Raw genomic sequence first — 14,576 nt, forward strand, 5'->3', positions numbered from 1 at the left:
TACTGGGTTCATCTTGCTCGTGTATTCCCTGGGAGAGGATCTGACATGTTTGGTTGTCACATTGAATCTGGAGCATCCTTGTGGGAGGCCTGATCAATTCATAGGCAAAGATTGCCCTCAGCCCACCATAGGGCTGCCCCAACACCCAGCCTGTTGAGTGGCAGCAGAGCCCATGAGTTCCCAGGACATAGCACAAGCAAACGCATGTAGACACCCTGTGTGCATGTATCTTTGAAGCCAAATATAAGTGACTGACCGCTCTCCTGAATTTTCACTGCCATCGTTCCTCTTCACCACGTGTTTTTTGTTTTGTTTCTTTCACTTTGGTTTGGGTAAAGCGTTATTCACTATACTTGGGTGTGTAGAAGCCGATCACAAAGTCTCAGCACACCACTCTGATTCTCTGAGACAGAGCCTGGAGGTTTGCTGGGAAAATGTCCCATATAGGCCAGAATGCCTTGTGTGGCGGGAAGGTTTTTCCAAGTTGCCTAATGCACTTTTCTTAACGCCCAGGAGCCCTGATGGGGCAGGAATGGAGAAAGTGAGAGGTCCTCTGGGGAGACTTCCTGGACTCTCCCTGGGGATGTGCTTAATACACGTTTGCACACCCTGCATGGGTCCCTTTGCAATTCCAAACCTAATAGACCGGCTTTTTCAAAGCGGTCTGGACAGCTAGACCTGTGGACTTTCACTGCGCATGGCTGCCACCTGCTGGAACCAGCCTGGAACTGACTGCTGGGCCTGTGAGGCTGACACCTGGCCAACACAGGAGGTGTGAGAGAAGATTGTCAAGTTCCTTCCATGGCATTCATTCCAGAGGGAGCCTCTAACCTGGCCTTGACACTCAATAATCTGTTTTTTAATAGTCTTCTGGAGACCTAAAGTCTACAAGTTCCTCTGATAACTCATCTGAAAGTTTAATCGCCTTCTCTCGCAATAGTTTCCCTATTTATGATCTCAATGATGCTTCTGTTTAGGTTAATTTTCTACTGATCTGTCTTGATCAGAGATGAAAAGCGGCTGCGGTCAATTCTCTAGTAAAAGCTCTTTATGGGTCTGGAGAAAGATCAATGCATGTGCCTCACTTCTCTGGAAAGGTCTCAAGTTTTCTTTTCCATTAAATTGACTTTCTTTAGCCTATTAAAACCTGATTTATCATCTCTGTGGCTCTCCTCTGAAGGCTCTCAACTTCTCACCATTTCTCCTTACTTGGGGACACAATACCCTTAGTAAGGATCTGGCTAAAGCCAAGCATACCATGCTTCCAATATCATGTGTACTCCCCAGGTGACCACTCCTTTGGCACAAATTCTCTGAACACTGTAGACAATAAAAGGGGGGGTGGGGAGCACCACATTCTAAATCTGACAAGCTCAGGGGAGGCCTGCATGGCAGCCTTACAAACTCAGAGACCAAAATTAACCACAAAGGGTGGTCTGAAAGTAAAACTTTTTAACTAAAAGCGAATCATAACAGGTAGTCATGTTCTAGGCCAGCATCTTCCCAGACAAAGGTTAATCTTTACCTTCACTGAGCCTGCCTATTGTCTTTTTGCATCTATGATAACAAACCTTTGGAATGTCCAGTAATTTCCTTTTTCCAGACCCCTCAGGGCACAATCACTGCACCAAAGCAGGATTGTGTTGTTAACTATCCCATGCCCACCAGTGTACAAAAAGCAGTGTCTATTCGTTTTACTTTTTATCCAGTTCCAAAGATCTTCCTCACTTTTCTTTCTCGCACCTCCCTAATCTATCATCAATGGGTTCCATGTAAGCACTTCATGCCTCCTCCTTTGTAATGTATAAAATAAGGTGCAAAACTGTCACTCTTTCTCCGAGCATTTTCTCAATCCATTGAGATTTTGTGTCCTGGCAATTGTCATTTTGGTTCAAGTAAACTCATAAAATTTATCTACCGGTTTGAACGTTTCTTACGTTGACAGCACCTACTATGTGTGAGGCACACAGGTAAGGGATAGAAGATGACTTGTTCATAAACTTTCCAAAAAGAGGGAAGAGATAATGCTGCAATGCCAGTACATAAGCACTGTGCTTTAGACAGGTGCTGGTATTGGTGCCACTAGAGGTCAACAAGGTGAGAGAACACTTTCAGCCTGAATGATTGTAAGACTTCATGAGAACGGAATTGGTCTTTGAAAGTGTGATATTGTAATTTATAATAAATATATATTTAGACCCACATCTGGCACAGAATGCCTAAAATCATTGGAATGCCCTGTGGTGAGAGTAGTAAATCTGTCTCTTGTTATGTTAATGAGGCGACTTCCTTAGGATGGGAGCTGGTTGCTAGGGGAACAGCACTGTGATTAGAGGGTTGGAACTTTCATTTCCCCACCCACCTCCAGGGAGGGGAAAGAGGCTGGAGATAGAGTTCAATCACCCATAGCCAGTGATTTAATCAACCATGCCTGTGTTAATGAAGACTCCATAAAACCCTAAAAGAGTGGAGTTCAAAGAGGTTCCAGGTTGGTAAACACGTGGAAATGCAGGTAGAGTGTGGTGCTTGAAGAGAGCATGGAAGCTTCTGGCGCTTTCCCCCCTACCTTGTCCTATGCATCTGTTCCATCTGGCCGTTCCTGAGTTACATCTTTTCACAATATACTGGTGATCTAGTAAGTAAAATGGTTCTCTTTTCTGGTCCAGCAAACTAATCAGACCTGAGTAGGGGGTCATTGAAACCCTCAATCTATAGCCCAAGGGTCAGAACCTCCCTTGACAGCCTGGACTTGTGAGTGGCAGAGGAAGTGGGGGAGGAGCAGTCACATAGGGCTGAACCCTTAACCTTTGAGACCTGGCTGTCTCCAGGTAGACAGAATTGAGTGTAAGACACCCAGATGGTGTCTGAAAATTGCTTGGTGTGGGGAGAAAATTCTTCATTGAAATTGGTAACAAGAGCTGTTAGAAGGACCCATAGCATTTGCTTGGACCTGAGGAGCCTATAGGAGAGGAAACGGCAGAGAGAAGAGCCTGAGGCAAGCCCTGGAGACAATACCAGAAATGGGTATGAGCTTTTGGCTGCATTTGTGTGGGTGAAGGGAAAGTAAGGGGGAAATAGACCAGGTGAGATTGTGGGGGCCTCCCAGGTGTTGGGTTCACTTTGTAATACTCTTGTGTTGGTTTTTATTAATTTGGAGGCAGCTTGTTTTCACCATGCTGACCCTAAATCATCCTCAGCTGTTCTAATGTCACTTTCCTCCCATCGAGTACTGGCTCTTGGTTTTGACTTGTTTGCTCCAAGTCCCAATTTGGTTTTTACTCTTTTGTTTCTCTATTTCTAAGAAATATGTCGTGCCCTGGCATTATTCACTGCCACTTACCCAGCCTGATCATTGACAAGGTCATTTCCAGCGCCCGATTCCACCTCCATCATGCAATTCTTTCTATTCTCCTCTCTCTGCCTTTAGGACACTGGGGAAGGCAGAAACACGGTAGTGAGATCCCAGTCAAGTCCTTTGTCCATTCTGACCACGGCGTCCTCATCTTTAAAAAGAGAGGTAGGTCTGTCCTCTTGGGTCCTTTCTTGAGCTTATGCTCCATAAGGCAATAACCTCAACTGTCTCTGTCCAAAGGTCATACCCCAAACCTTTTCCACAAAATAATTTCAGCTTTCCTGGAAGAATGTGCTTATGAAATTGACTGAAAATGGAGTTTGAAGCAAATTGGGTTTGCTAGGCAGTCAACCAGCCTTGAGTTGTTTGTTTTCAGTTGGGATGAGCACAGAGGAAAAGATGAGAAGCATGCCTTGCTTCCCTCTTGCCAAAGAGCCTCTTCCCAGGGGATATTTTCACAGACGAAAAGAAAATGATGGATTATAAAGCACAAAAATGAGCTGCAGGTGGCATTCATTACCTGGTCTCCTCTTGAATTAGCCACTCTCTCCCTCTCCTTCATTGCTTTGTCATCATGCTAACCCTGTTTGGTTCAGCCTAGACATTCCAACTGGTTGGTTCTCACTGCAGTCAGTTGCCTTGCAGGTCCCTGTTTACCCAGCTCTGCAGTGGTAAGTCTCATGTGTAGCTGCTTTGAGGCACTTACTGCCCTAATCTCAGTCTTCTTTTCAGTAATAATTGCCGATAGCATCTGCCTGGCAGGAATTTGAAGGGAGAAGTGCTAGCAACCAGCAAATTAGTAAACTTTAGCCTCAGGTACCTGTCAGGCACTAGAATGAACATGAGCCCGTGTCAGGAAAAATCTAGAAGGTCATGAAGATCACAGAGGGAGGACAGAATTAGGAGCTAGGGCCGGGACTAAAAGTCACAAATAATAATTACACCTGGTCTTCTTACTTCATTGCTTTTATTATTGTGGTGCTTCATAAGATCCTTCCACATGAATTATTTCAGCTAATTCTTATGATAGCTCTGTAAAGGTACATGTTATAGATCAAATTTTGTAGGTGGGGAAATCAAGGTTTTGGTTTTTTTATGCCTTATAATGAGTGAACTTGACTACAGTTCTGTGAGTTTGCTTGAACTGAGGGAAGAAAACATGTGCTGTTGAGATCCCACAGTCAAATGATAAATTAACTCCGAAAGATGTCTAAGTGTGGCATTTTAAGAAATAACAAAGAAAAAAAACAATGTGTACATTTTGTCCTGGACCCTAGAAACCTTGGAATTCTGCAGCGACTTAACAATAATAGTATCAAGCTTTTCTTTTCGGGAGAATAATTTCCATTTACAGCCTTGAGGCTTAGCCACAAGTGTGGTTTAAGATGAAACTGGGAAGGACAGTGACCACAGGGTGGTGAAAAGTGATAACAACTGGATGGTCAAGAAGGAACTTTCAGGGGCTAATTGCTTTCTGAATTGGCCATTTCACACACAGATGAAGTCTTCAGGTGACACCAACTTGTTCCAAGCACCAGGGAAATCTTAAAATGCTAACCAGAGGGAAGAAAGGCCTTGGATTATAAGAGAGGACCCACAGGAATGTGGAATATGCTCTTTGTGTGTTTGCTTAAATACTGCAGACCTTTGGTATTTGATGATTTACGTGGCTTGTAACAGTAGCTGGAGCAGATTCCAAGATCTATGCAAGCCATGACTTCCTCTATGCATGACCCACATATAGTAGGACAGTACATATTTGTGGTGCTTTAGCCCACAGCATCCTCCACATCCAAAAACCCTTTTCCTTACTTGGATCAGCATTGTGTTTACCTGTCAGGCCCAGTTCGAATCCTACCTCTACTCTGAAGTCTTCCCTGGTCACAACTCACAGCATTCCTGTGGGTCCTCTCTGTAACTGCCCTAATCTCAGTCTTCTCTTCAGTAATAATTGCCTATAGCATCTGTCCCACAGAAATTTGAAGTGAGAAGTGCTAGCAACCAGCAAATTAGTAAACTTGGATCCAGTTATACAGATTGTGCAATTCACGCTCTGTTCTTAAATAATTAACATTGGCAGTGTGGAATACCTCATTTCTCTAATAAAAAAGAACTATATTTCACAGTTCTTTCTGTTTCAGTTGGTATTTGTTATGTTTTAAATTTTTAAAGAACTCTGTGTACTTGTCCTTTTGACCCACATAATAATGCTGCAAAGCAGACAGGGACACTGGACTGTTTTGGTTGCAAATGACAGAAGCCAAACTTGCTGTAGCTTAAGTAGAAATTGAAATTTACTACACTCATACACCCAAAGGAAGAATCCAGGACAGATTTGGTGAGTTCAGGAACCAGAATATGGGGTTGATGCCTCCAACAATTCAATGATATTCTCTCTCCCTTTCTCTTCTCTTCTCTTCTTCTTCTCTCTCTTCTCTTCTCTTCTCTTCTCTTCTCTTCTTCTCTTCTCTTCCTCTTCTCTTCTCTTCTCTCTCTTCTCTTCTCTTCTCTTTCTTCTCTTCTCTTCCCTTCCCTTCCCTTCCCTTCCTCTTCCCTTCCCTTCCCTTCCTCCCCTCCCCTCCCTCCCCTCCCCCTCCCCTCCCCTCCCCTCCCCTCCCCCTCCCCTCCCCTTCCCCCTCCTCCCTCCTCCTCCTCCTCCTCCTCCTCTCCTCCTCCTCCTCTCCTCCTCTTCTTCTTCTTCTTCTTCTTCTTCTTCTTCTTCTTCTTCTTCTTCTTCTTCTTCTTCTTCTTCTTCTTCTTCTCTTCTCTCTCTCTCTCTCTCTCTCTCTCTCTCTCCTCTCTCTCTCTCTCTCTCTCTCATTGCTGTATTCTCTGCTGTTTCCTTTGGCTTGCTCTGAGGTGGGAATGTGCACATTCTCTTCCCATGTCAATATGTATAAATCTCACAACCTCAACAGAATGTCAAGGGAATGCAAGATTAGAGGAAGGAATAATTCCCAAAGAAAGGCAAGGTCTACACCAGATAGAAAAAAGGGAGGAATGAAAAACATGCAGAAAACAGTTCTCCACTAGAGCAGGTTACAATTGTTATTATCCTCTGAAAACCACATTGAAACTGAAGTTCAAATAAAACCACACTGTTACTTTTTAGCAGATTCAAGGTGAAAATTTGTTTTCCCAGAGTTCTCTCCCCTAAAATATACTGTTTCAGTAGCTAACATAAGGCCTTGCTCATAGAAAAATACTCAACAGAAATTAGTCGATAGAAAATTGATTAAAGCTGCCTCTAATCCCATGATTCCTTTCCAAATTGGAGTGTTGAGGACTATAAGAGAAATCACTGTGAGATAATAAATTTCCTGCCCAATAATTATAGTGAAATATAATTTGGAAACTATCAAAATGGTGATTATAACAGAAAAAAGCAAAATAAAACACCTGACAATTAAACTGCTTAATATATGCCAGGGACCATTCTAACACATTGGCATGTAATTCAGTCACTCCTCACAATCCATTGGGAAAATACTATTATTCCCACTAATGGAGAACACTGAGGCTTACAGAAGTTAAGTCATCCCTAAAATCACACAGATAGTTGGTGGCAGGACAGAAATCAGAGTCCTGACTGTCTGGCAGTGAGCAGGCCTGGGCTCCTGTCCACTGGCTACATGCCTCTATACCAGGACTCCCCAGGGGACTGATTACCATTCTATTCTGGTCATTAGCAAGGCTGGACACTTCCACATGGCACACAAGCCTCCCCACTTTCTGATTTGAATGTTTACCACCTTATTCCCAGGTCACCTTCAAATGTGGAGGGAATGGAAAGGAAATCTTTGGGAAAGATAGAAAATTAGTACATCAGAGATGTATTGGGAACAGATGTTCCTGAAACAGTTACGTCTACTCATTTGTGTTTCTTTGTACTAACTCTTTCCTCTGCCTGAATCTTGAATCTCTGCCTAGTGAAATTTAACTCACTTTAAGATCCCACTCAAATATCTCTCTGGAGCTTTTCTTGACTCACCCAACGAATCTCTGACTCCAAGATGCTATGGCACTGGCCATGCACTCTTTATCTATGTAGCCCAGCAAGATTATGGTGGCCACCCGGGCAGAGGCTGTCTCCTTTGCCTTTTTGGTGTTTAGGTCTCCAGTGCCCAATAAAGAGCCTGGTACACAGGAAGTGCTCAGTGAATGCTTGTCGAATGAGTGGATAAGTGAACAAAAGTTAGGAAGTACACTGAGTATATAAACTTGTTTGGAGGGCCCACAAGTGGATTCCAAAGTAACTTCCAATCAGTTCTTTGCTACTTAGAAGGGTAGATACCAAGACTAAAGTCCTGGGAAGGAAGTCAGTGATCTTGAAGGGGGATCACAAGAAAGAGTCCAGCACTAGCAGGTCTGGCTCAGTGGACAGAGCATCGGCCTCAGGACTGAAGGGTCCCGGGTTCGATTCCGGTCAAGGGCATATTGCCCGCGTTGCGAGCTCGATCCCCACTCACGGGGCGTGCAGGAGGCAGCTGATTAATGATTCTCTCCCATCATTGATGTTTCTCTCTCTCTCCCTTTCTCTCTGAAATCAATAAAAAAATAATTTTTTTTTAAAGAAACAGTCCATGTATAGTCCCTGAAATGCCAAAGGAAAAAAAAGAAGAAATATAAGTTAAGCCATATAGCTAGCAAGATGCTGTAATCAAAGAGTTTGGTCACTGTCTCTCAGTCCTAACCAGAGGAGTCCACAAAGATCATCTGTCCTGTGTCAAACACAGAAGAATGCTGGCGGGTGTGTGTCCCTTCAGCCGTGTGCACAAGTAACTCATGGGCTCCTGTGGGTGTGGACCACATCATTGTCCTTACTTCCCCCGACTTTTCCACTCAAGCATCTGGAACCAGATGCTCCCCATACCTGTACAGTGCGGTTCTATATGATCTCCATAGAGCATGCTCAAAAATGACCTTCAACTTGGCATACCTAGAATTGTAAAACTCCCACTATCTCCAACACATGTTAGAAGTTAATGCATTTTTGTTCGTTTTTGTCTATTATCTTTTTAATTATTTTTTTTTCAAATACAGTTGATACTCAATATAAGTTTCAGGTGTAGAGCATAGTAAGTAATGCACTTTCTGGGAGACTATAAACAGAAATAATAGAATCGTAAAATTGTAGACCTAGAAGACTGTTGGACATCTAGAGCTATCTCTTATCCACTCATAGAAAAACATTACCTGAGTTGTCAGGTGTCTTCCCAGGGTCACACAGCTAATCAGGAATACTGGTGACATACCCTGGAGAGCAGTTTATCTTTAGTGAGAATGATCCAGCATTGCTGTATCCATCAAAATAAGATCTGTAAAATAAACTCTAAGGTTACTAGACTTTCTAATATGGGTCAAATTGGGAATAGTTCATCAAGTGAGAGGGTAAATTTTTATTCAGAATGCACTCCAAGATATTTCTGGCCTCTTGCAGAATCTTGATACCCTAACTGTGCTACAAATAAAAACGTTTAGGAGATTCAAGATGTAAGATCTTGAAAGAAGAACAACCAAGTTGGAGGTTAAAAAGGTTCCTAAACAGAGAAAAGGTGGGAGATGGATGAAAGATGAGCCTGGCCATTCAGATAAGGTGAACGAGGGCTACTGTTAACCAATATTTGCTCAACCGTGGGGGAAGAGTATGATTGCTTTTTTAACATTAGGCTTGGCCATATGACATGCTTTCGCCAAAGATACATAAGTATAACTAATATGTATTATCTCCAGGCAGCAGTTTTAACAGTGAGTGTATAGCTCAGCACGGTCCCATTTGCCTGACTTTGGAATCACGGAAGCCTGTTTTGGGTTCAGCTTCCACGCACGAGATCCTGAGTGGTAACAATGAGCAGACTGTTTGCAAGTCCCTAATAGACACACAGTGTGAGCAAGAACTATGGCTTGCTAGTTAAGCGTCTGAGATTTAAGGGTTGAGATTTAGCGTGATGTGGCCTATCCAGCCTAAAAATGACTGGGAGTCTGTTTGTTGAAAAGCATGGTTTATAACCAAACCGGGTGAGGCTGGATTTCAGCTATGCGCAGGTAATTTGCCTGCGTGTAAACCACCTATATCCTGAATTGGATAACACAATAAAAGATTTTGGAAGTTATCACAGTGTCGTAAGCCGAATGAAGATTCACAACGGAATGTGGATCAGGAAGGACAATAGAGAAAAGCTGGGCCCCGGGCCCCGTGCCTGCCCAGGCAAAGGTACTCCAAATGCAGAGAAGACCAGGGTCAGAGCAGGAGGCCACACATCCCTGTTTATATTTTGCCCTTGGCATTCCCCTCACATCTTCACTCCTATGTCACATCCCAGTGCCTGCTCACCCCATCTCTAGTGGCTTCTGATGGGCCTGAGCAGGGTACTGGGATGTGAAATGTGTTCCTTGTTGATTGCATATACATGAGAGTCCATGTGCGCCTATGTGTGTGCACACATGTATACTAAGATATTCAGAAAGCATTTGCTAGGTACAGAAAATGTACCCTTTTCTCTCTGTAGATGCTGTCCAACCTATCCATCTTCCCTAGTAGCATTAATATAGATCTAGCAATAATGGACTCCTATTAGAGTTGGGGCCATGGCTACAGCTGAGTGGCCCAAACCCAGAGTATTATCTCACAACAGGTGCCAGTGTCATGCAGGAAGATGGTAATGGCCTTATGCCATATATCACTTCAAGGTACACCCTCCTACAAAGAGAAGATGCAACATATTAGGCACGGTAGGCAGCACTGGAAATTTCTAAATCAAACACTTCAAATTTGAGTTTAAAAAGAACCAGCTGATCAATAGAATTCAGAAGTCAAAGCTGAAATTCACCTCCTAATGGACCCATTCTGTGCATTTTTATTCTCGTCTTCACTTTTTATGTAGAGTCTGCCTGTACATGAGAATCCCAGAGGGGTAGTGTTGAATCCCAGAGGGTCCAGTCTCCTCATTTTATTGATGAAGAAGCTGGAACCCAGGAAGTTACGTGGAATACCAACTCCAGCAGGCTGCTGCATCCAGGGGGCTTTGGGAGAAGTTCCAGGGCCAGGCAAGCCACTGGCTGAATTTTATAAAGGAAGCCAACCTTTGTAGCTGAATCTTGATTGGGATGAACATGTGCTTTCTCTTTGACATTTTCATCAGCACAGCCCTCATCAGCCTTTTCATCATGTGCCTGTTTACTTTGTGTTTCCCTGAATGCCCATTACATGACTTGCAGAGGTTATTTTAGTAGCTTCCTGGACACAGAAAATGTTTTGTTTAGGCCTCACCTTGTGTTCAGGGTGTCTGGGGCCTGTTGAAGTTGATTGAATTTGAGAAAAAAGACAAGGAGTCAGACAAACAGAAGGAGATAGTTATAGATCTGGCTTCAAATCCTTCTCCTTCCCACCCCGCATGCCTCCCTCTGCTCCTTCCCTCCCCCTTATATTTAGTAATCTGTACCAGTCATTGAAATAGTTCTGGAAACTGAATTAGAAAGAATCTTGGAAATAAAGTTCACACTCTGGAGAGTCGCCACAATATTCATCCATTATTGCAGTCTTAAATCACAGAGCCCTTCAGAAACATCCATATTTACCACAAATTATAATATAGCTATAAAATATTTTCTGTGAAAAGTAACTTTCCATGAAAACAACACTTCTTAGTCTTCCAGGAGTTATATTGCTGTTGGTTTTTTAATGCATTTTTTAAATGGAAGGACTTCAAATTCTCTAAGCATGATGCATTTTTAATAGAACAGAACTTGGCAGTACAGTAGAAACCCATCTTCGGGAAAGGGAACTTATTCACTGAGGAGCCTTTCTGACTTTACCCAACAAAAAGCTAGGGGGGTTGATTATGAACTCTTCACATGTCCAGGATGAGTCTTTGGACAGAGATAAAGAGCCAACTATTGTCCCCTTTTGCTGGGGACAGGACACAATGCATTTGGGTAAAAATGGAACTAAAAATTAAGATCTAATCTTAGGAAATCGATTCTTATGAGAAATAAATATAAATATAAATATAAATATAAATATAAATATAAATATAAATATAAATATAAATATAAATATAAATATGAAAATGGATCTCCTGTACTGGGGAACATTAGAAAATATCTTCCTATTCTACAATTTAGGGGCCTTTAATCTGAATTATTTCAGATGGAGTCTTGCACAGGTATACATCAGATATTCCATCACAAAAGTCCCTACCACTCTGACCCCAGATCCCAGAAGAAAAAAAGAAAAAGAAAGAAAGAAATCAAGACCCCAAAGTAGAAGAAGAAGACCACACTGAAGTTGGACCAAAAAGACCAGTCCTCATCCAGTCAACAAGAAGCCCAGATTCCTCTAGGGAAACCCCAATACACTGTAAGTGAATACCAAGAGACAGATGACAAGAGTTCAGGACTTCATATTTTGATGCTTTTTAGATATTTAGTTTTTAAGACAAAATTGGAAGATAGTTAAAGTTCAACTAATTCTTTGAAAAATAAAGTTAGACAACGGCTTTTCAGTCACTCGGCATTTATGGAGCACAGTATGAGCCAGGGACTGGAGACTGAGTGACAGACAAGGTTCTTGTCCTTGTGGTACTCACAGCCACACTTTAGAGGCCTCTAATTCACATGTGATGAGTGTTGTTACAAAAGGGGATGTAGGTGGCACGGAAGTACTCAATAGGTTATATCTTGAACTAAGGAGATAAGGAGGGCCGGCCTGAGGAAATAACTTTTAGAGTGAGACCCTTAAATGAGAAGTAAAGGAAAGGTAGGAGTTAGGTGGCAAAGAAGTCATTGAGTGAGAAAGTGTTTCAAGCGTTAATAATGGCCTATAGAAGCAAGGATATAGCATGTCTTAGGAACTGTTTTAGTTAGTTTAGACTGCTTGAACAACAAACATTTATTTCTCACAGTGCTGGAGGGTGGAAAGTCCAAGATCAAAGGGCCAACAGATTCAATGTCTGGTGAAAACTTTTCCCGGTTTGCAGATGGTCACCTTCTTCCTATAGCCTCACATGTTAGAAAGAAAGAGCTACTTCCATCATGGGAGCAACACCCTCATGATCTAATCACCTCCCAAAGTTCCCATCTCCAAATTGTACCACACTGGGAGTTAGGTTTCAACAAAATAATTTGGGAATATACAAACATGCATATAACAAGGATTGAAAGACTAGAGGATAGAAAATGACAGTACAATCAGTGAGAGATTAAAATGAAGAGAGGCAGACTAGATCAAGAAGCTCACTGCAGATCATAAGAAATTTTGGCTTCAGTCTGAGAAGCCACTAGCACAGCGGTTCTCAACCTGTAGGTCGCAACCCCTTTGGCGGTCAAACGACCCTTTCACAGGGGTTGTCTAAGACCATCCTGCATATCAGATATTTACATTACGATTCATAACAGTAGCAACATTACAGTTATGAAGTAGCAACGAAAATAATTTTATGGTTGGGTCACAACATGAGGAACTGTATTTAAAGGGCCAGAAGGTTGAGAACCACTGCACTAGCAGGTTTCAAGTAGGGAAGATGGCTAAATTTCCATTTTTGAAAGCACATCTTAGTTACATTTGTGGAGAAAAGCCTTGTAGGGGGAGTAAGGGTGTTGCTAAGATATGATTTATGAGATTATGGAGCAGCCCTGGTGAGAGATGTGAGTATATGGACTGAGAAGGTTGTGATGGAAATGAAGAGAAGTAGATGGATTCATATGCTATTGAGGAAGAAGAATAAAGGAATGTGTTGATAGATTGGTTATGATAGGAGGTGAACAAGAAGGTTGGGATGATCCATAGGGTTTTTATTTGAGCAATAAGTTATGTCAAAGTATAGCCTGTGCTGAGACAGAAAATGACTGCTAAAAGAAAATCAGGTTCCAGGTCAGTCAAAGATAATGACTTTATCCACAAATAAATGGTAGTTTGAAAGCCATGATAATGGGAAGAAATCTCCCAGAGATAGAGTGAATAAACATCGTAGTTGGCCCCAAACACTTCTGGTTTATATATGTTGTCCCAGTATTCTGTCCAATTTCGCATTTGTTCCAGGTGTTTTATTTTTAACTAATTGCTATTTTAATTATTGCAATCAGTGTACTGCATTGAGCTTGATGGACTCCTATATCATATGCCTAGCTCCTGCCATGGTCTCATTAGTTATTGAGAAGACATTTTGCACAGGATCCTGTGCTGGTTGCCTTTTATCTCCCCTCCCCCACCCCCTGAATGTTAGGTTTCCTCAAGGCTCAGTCACTGGACCTTCTTTCTTTTTATCTATACTTACTCCCTTGAAAATTTCATCCAGACTTATGTCTGTAAATACTATATAGGTAACTTCCTAATTTCAATTTCTAACCCAGACATGAATTCTAGATACATATATCCAGCCACCTACTTGATATCTACTTGGATGTCTAATAGTTATCTCAAATTCAAATATCCAAGACTGAGTTCTGGACCTCTCCCCAGAAGCTGTTCCTGACATGGTCTCATATTTTAGTATGTGAATTCTATTTTTTTTAATTGCTCAGCCCAAAAACCTTATAGTCATCCTTGACTTCTCTCGTCCTTTTTTATCCCACATCCAATTGGTTATCAAAGAAACTCATAACTTCTCACCTCCTCTACTACTATAATCTGGTCTAAACCACCATTTCCATTGTTGATATTATTTCAATAGCCTTCTAATAGGTCTCCTTCTAACTTGCCTTTCTATGGTCTGTGTTAGTTCAATAACTAGAGTTTACAAGCATTCAATTAAAACGGTGATCAGATCATGACAAAATTAGCAATGGCTTCTACATACCTACTAGAATGGTTACATACCTATACTTCTACATACCTGTTAGAATGACTAAAATAATTTTTAACCTGACATACTAAATGTTAATGTGGAAGGGGAGCAGCCAGAACGCATACATTGCCATTGGGAATGCACAATGGTACAATCATTCTAGAAATCAATTTAGTTCTTCCAAAGTTAAATACACAGTTATAATATGACCCAGCGATCTTATAGGATTTATGCTAGAGAAATGAAAATTCATATTCACACAAGAACCTGTACACAAACATTTATCACAGCATTATCTGTAATTGCTAGATACTAAAACCAAATCAAATGTCCTTCAGCAAGAAAAAAGTATGGTAAATCCACACAATGCAACATACTCAGCAATGAAAAAAGTGGCATTAATATACTAGTATACAATATACATTATATAATGTGAAAGA

The 14,576-nt window shown here is 41.7% G+C and overlaps 1 long non-coding RNA gene across 1 annotated transcript; it reads left to right on the top strand.

The window, feature by feature from the left end:
• The first annotated feature begins 2,525 nt into the window (after positions 1 to 2,525).
• On the top strand, positions 2,526 to 12,484 carry LOC132220337 (uncharacterized). The gene is made up of 3 exons (XR_009449771.1): positions 2,526 to 2,635; positions 3,428 to 3,517; positions 11,502 to 12,484. It is a non-coding gene; the product is annotated as an uncharacterized LOC132220337 (long non-coding RNA).
• The last annotated feature ends 2,092 nt before the right edge of the window (positions 12,485 to 14,576 follow it).

The sequence above is a fragment of the Myotis daubentonii genome, chromosome 1, assembly GCF_963259705.1.
Source record: "Myotis daubentonii chromosome 1, mMyoDau2.1, whole genome shotgun sequence".
Lineage (NCBI taxonomy): Eukaryota > Metazoa > Chordata > Mammalia > Chiroptera > Vespertilionidae > Myotis > Myotis daubentonii.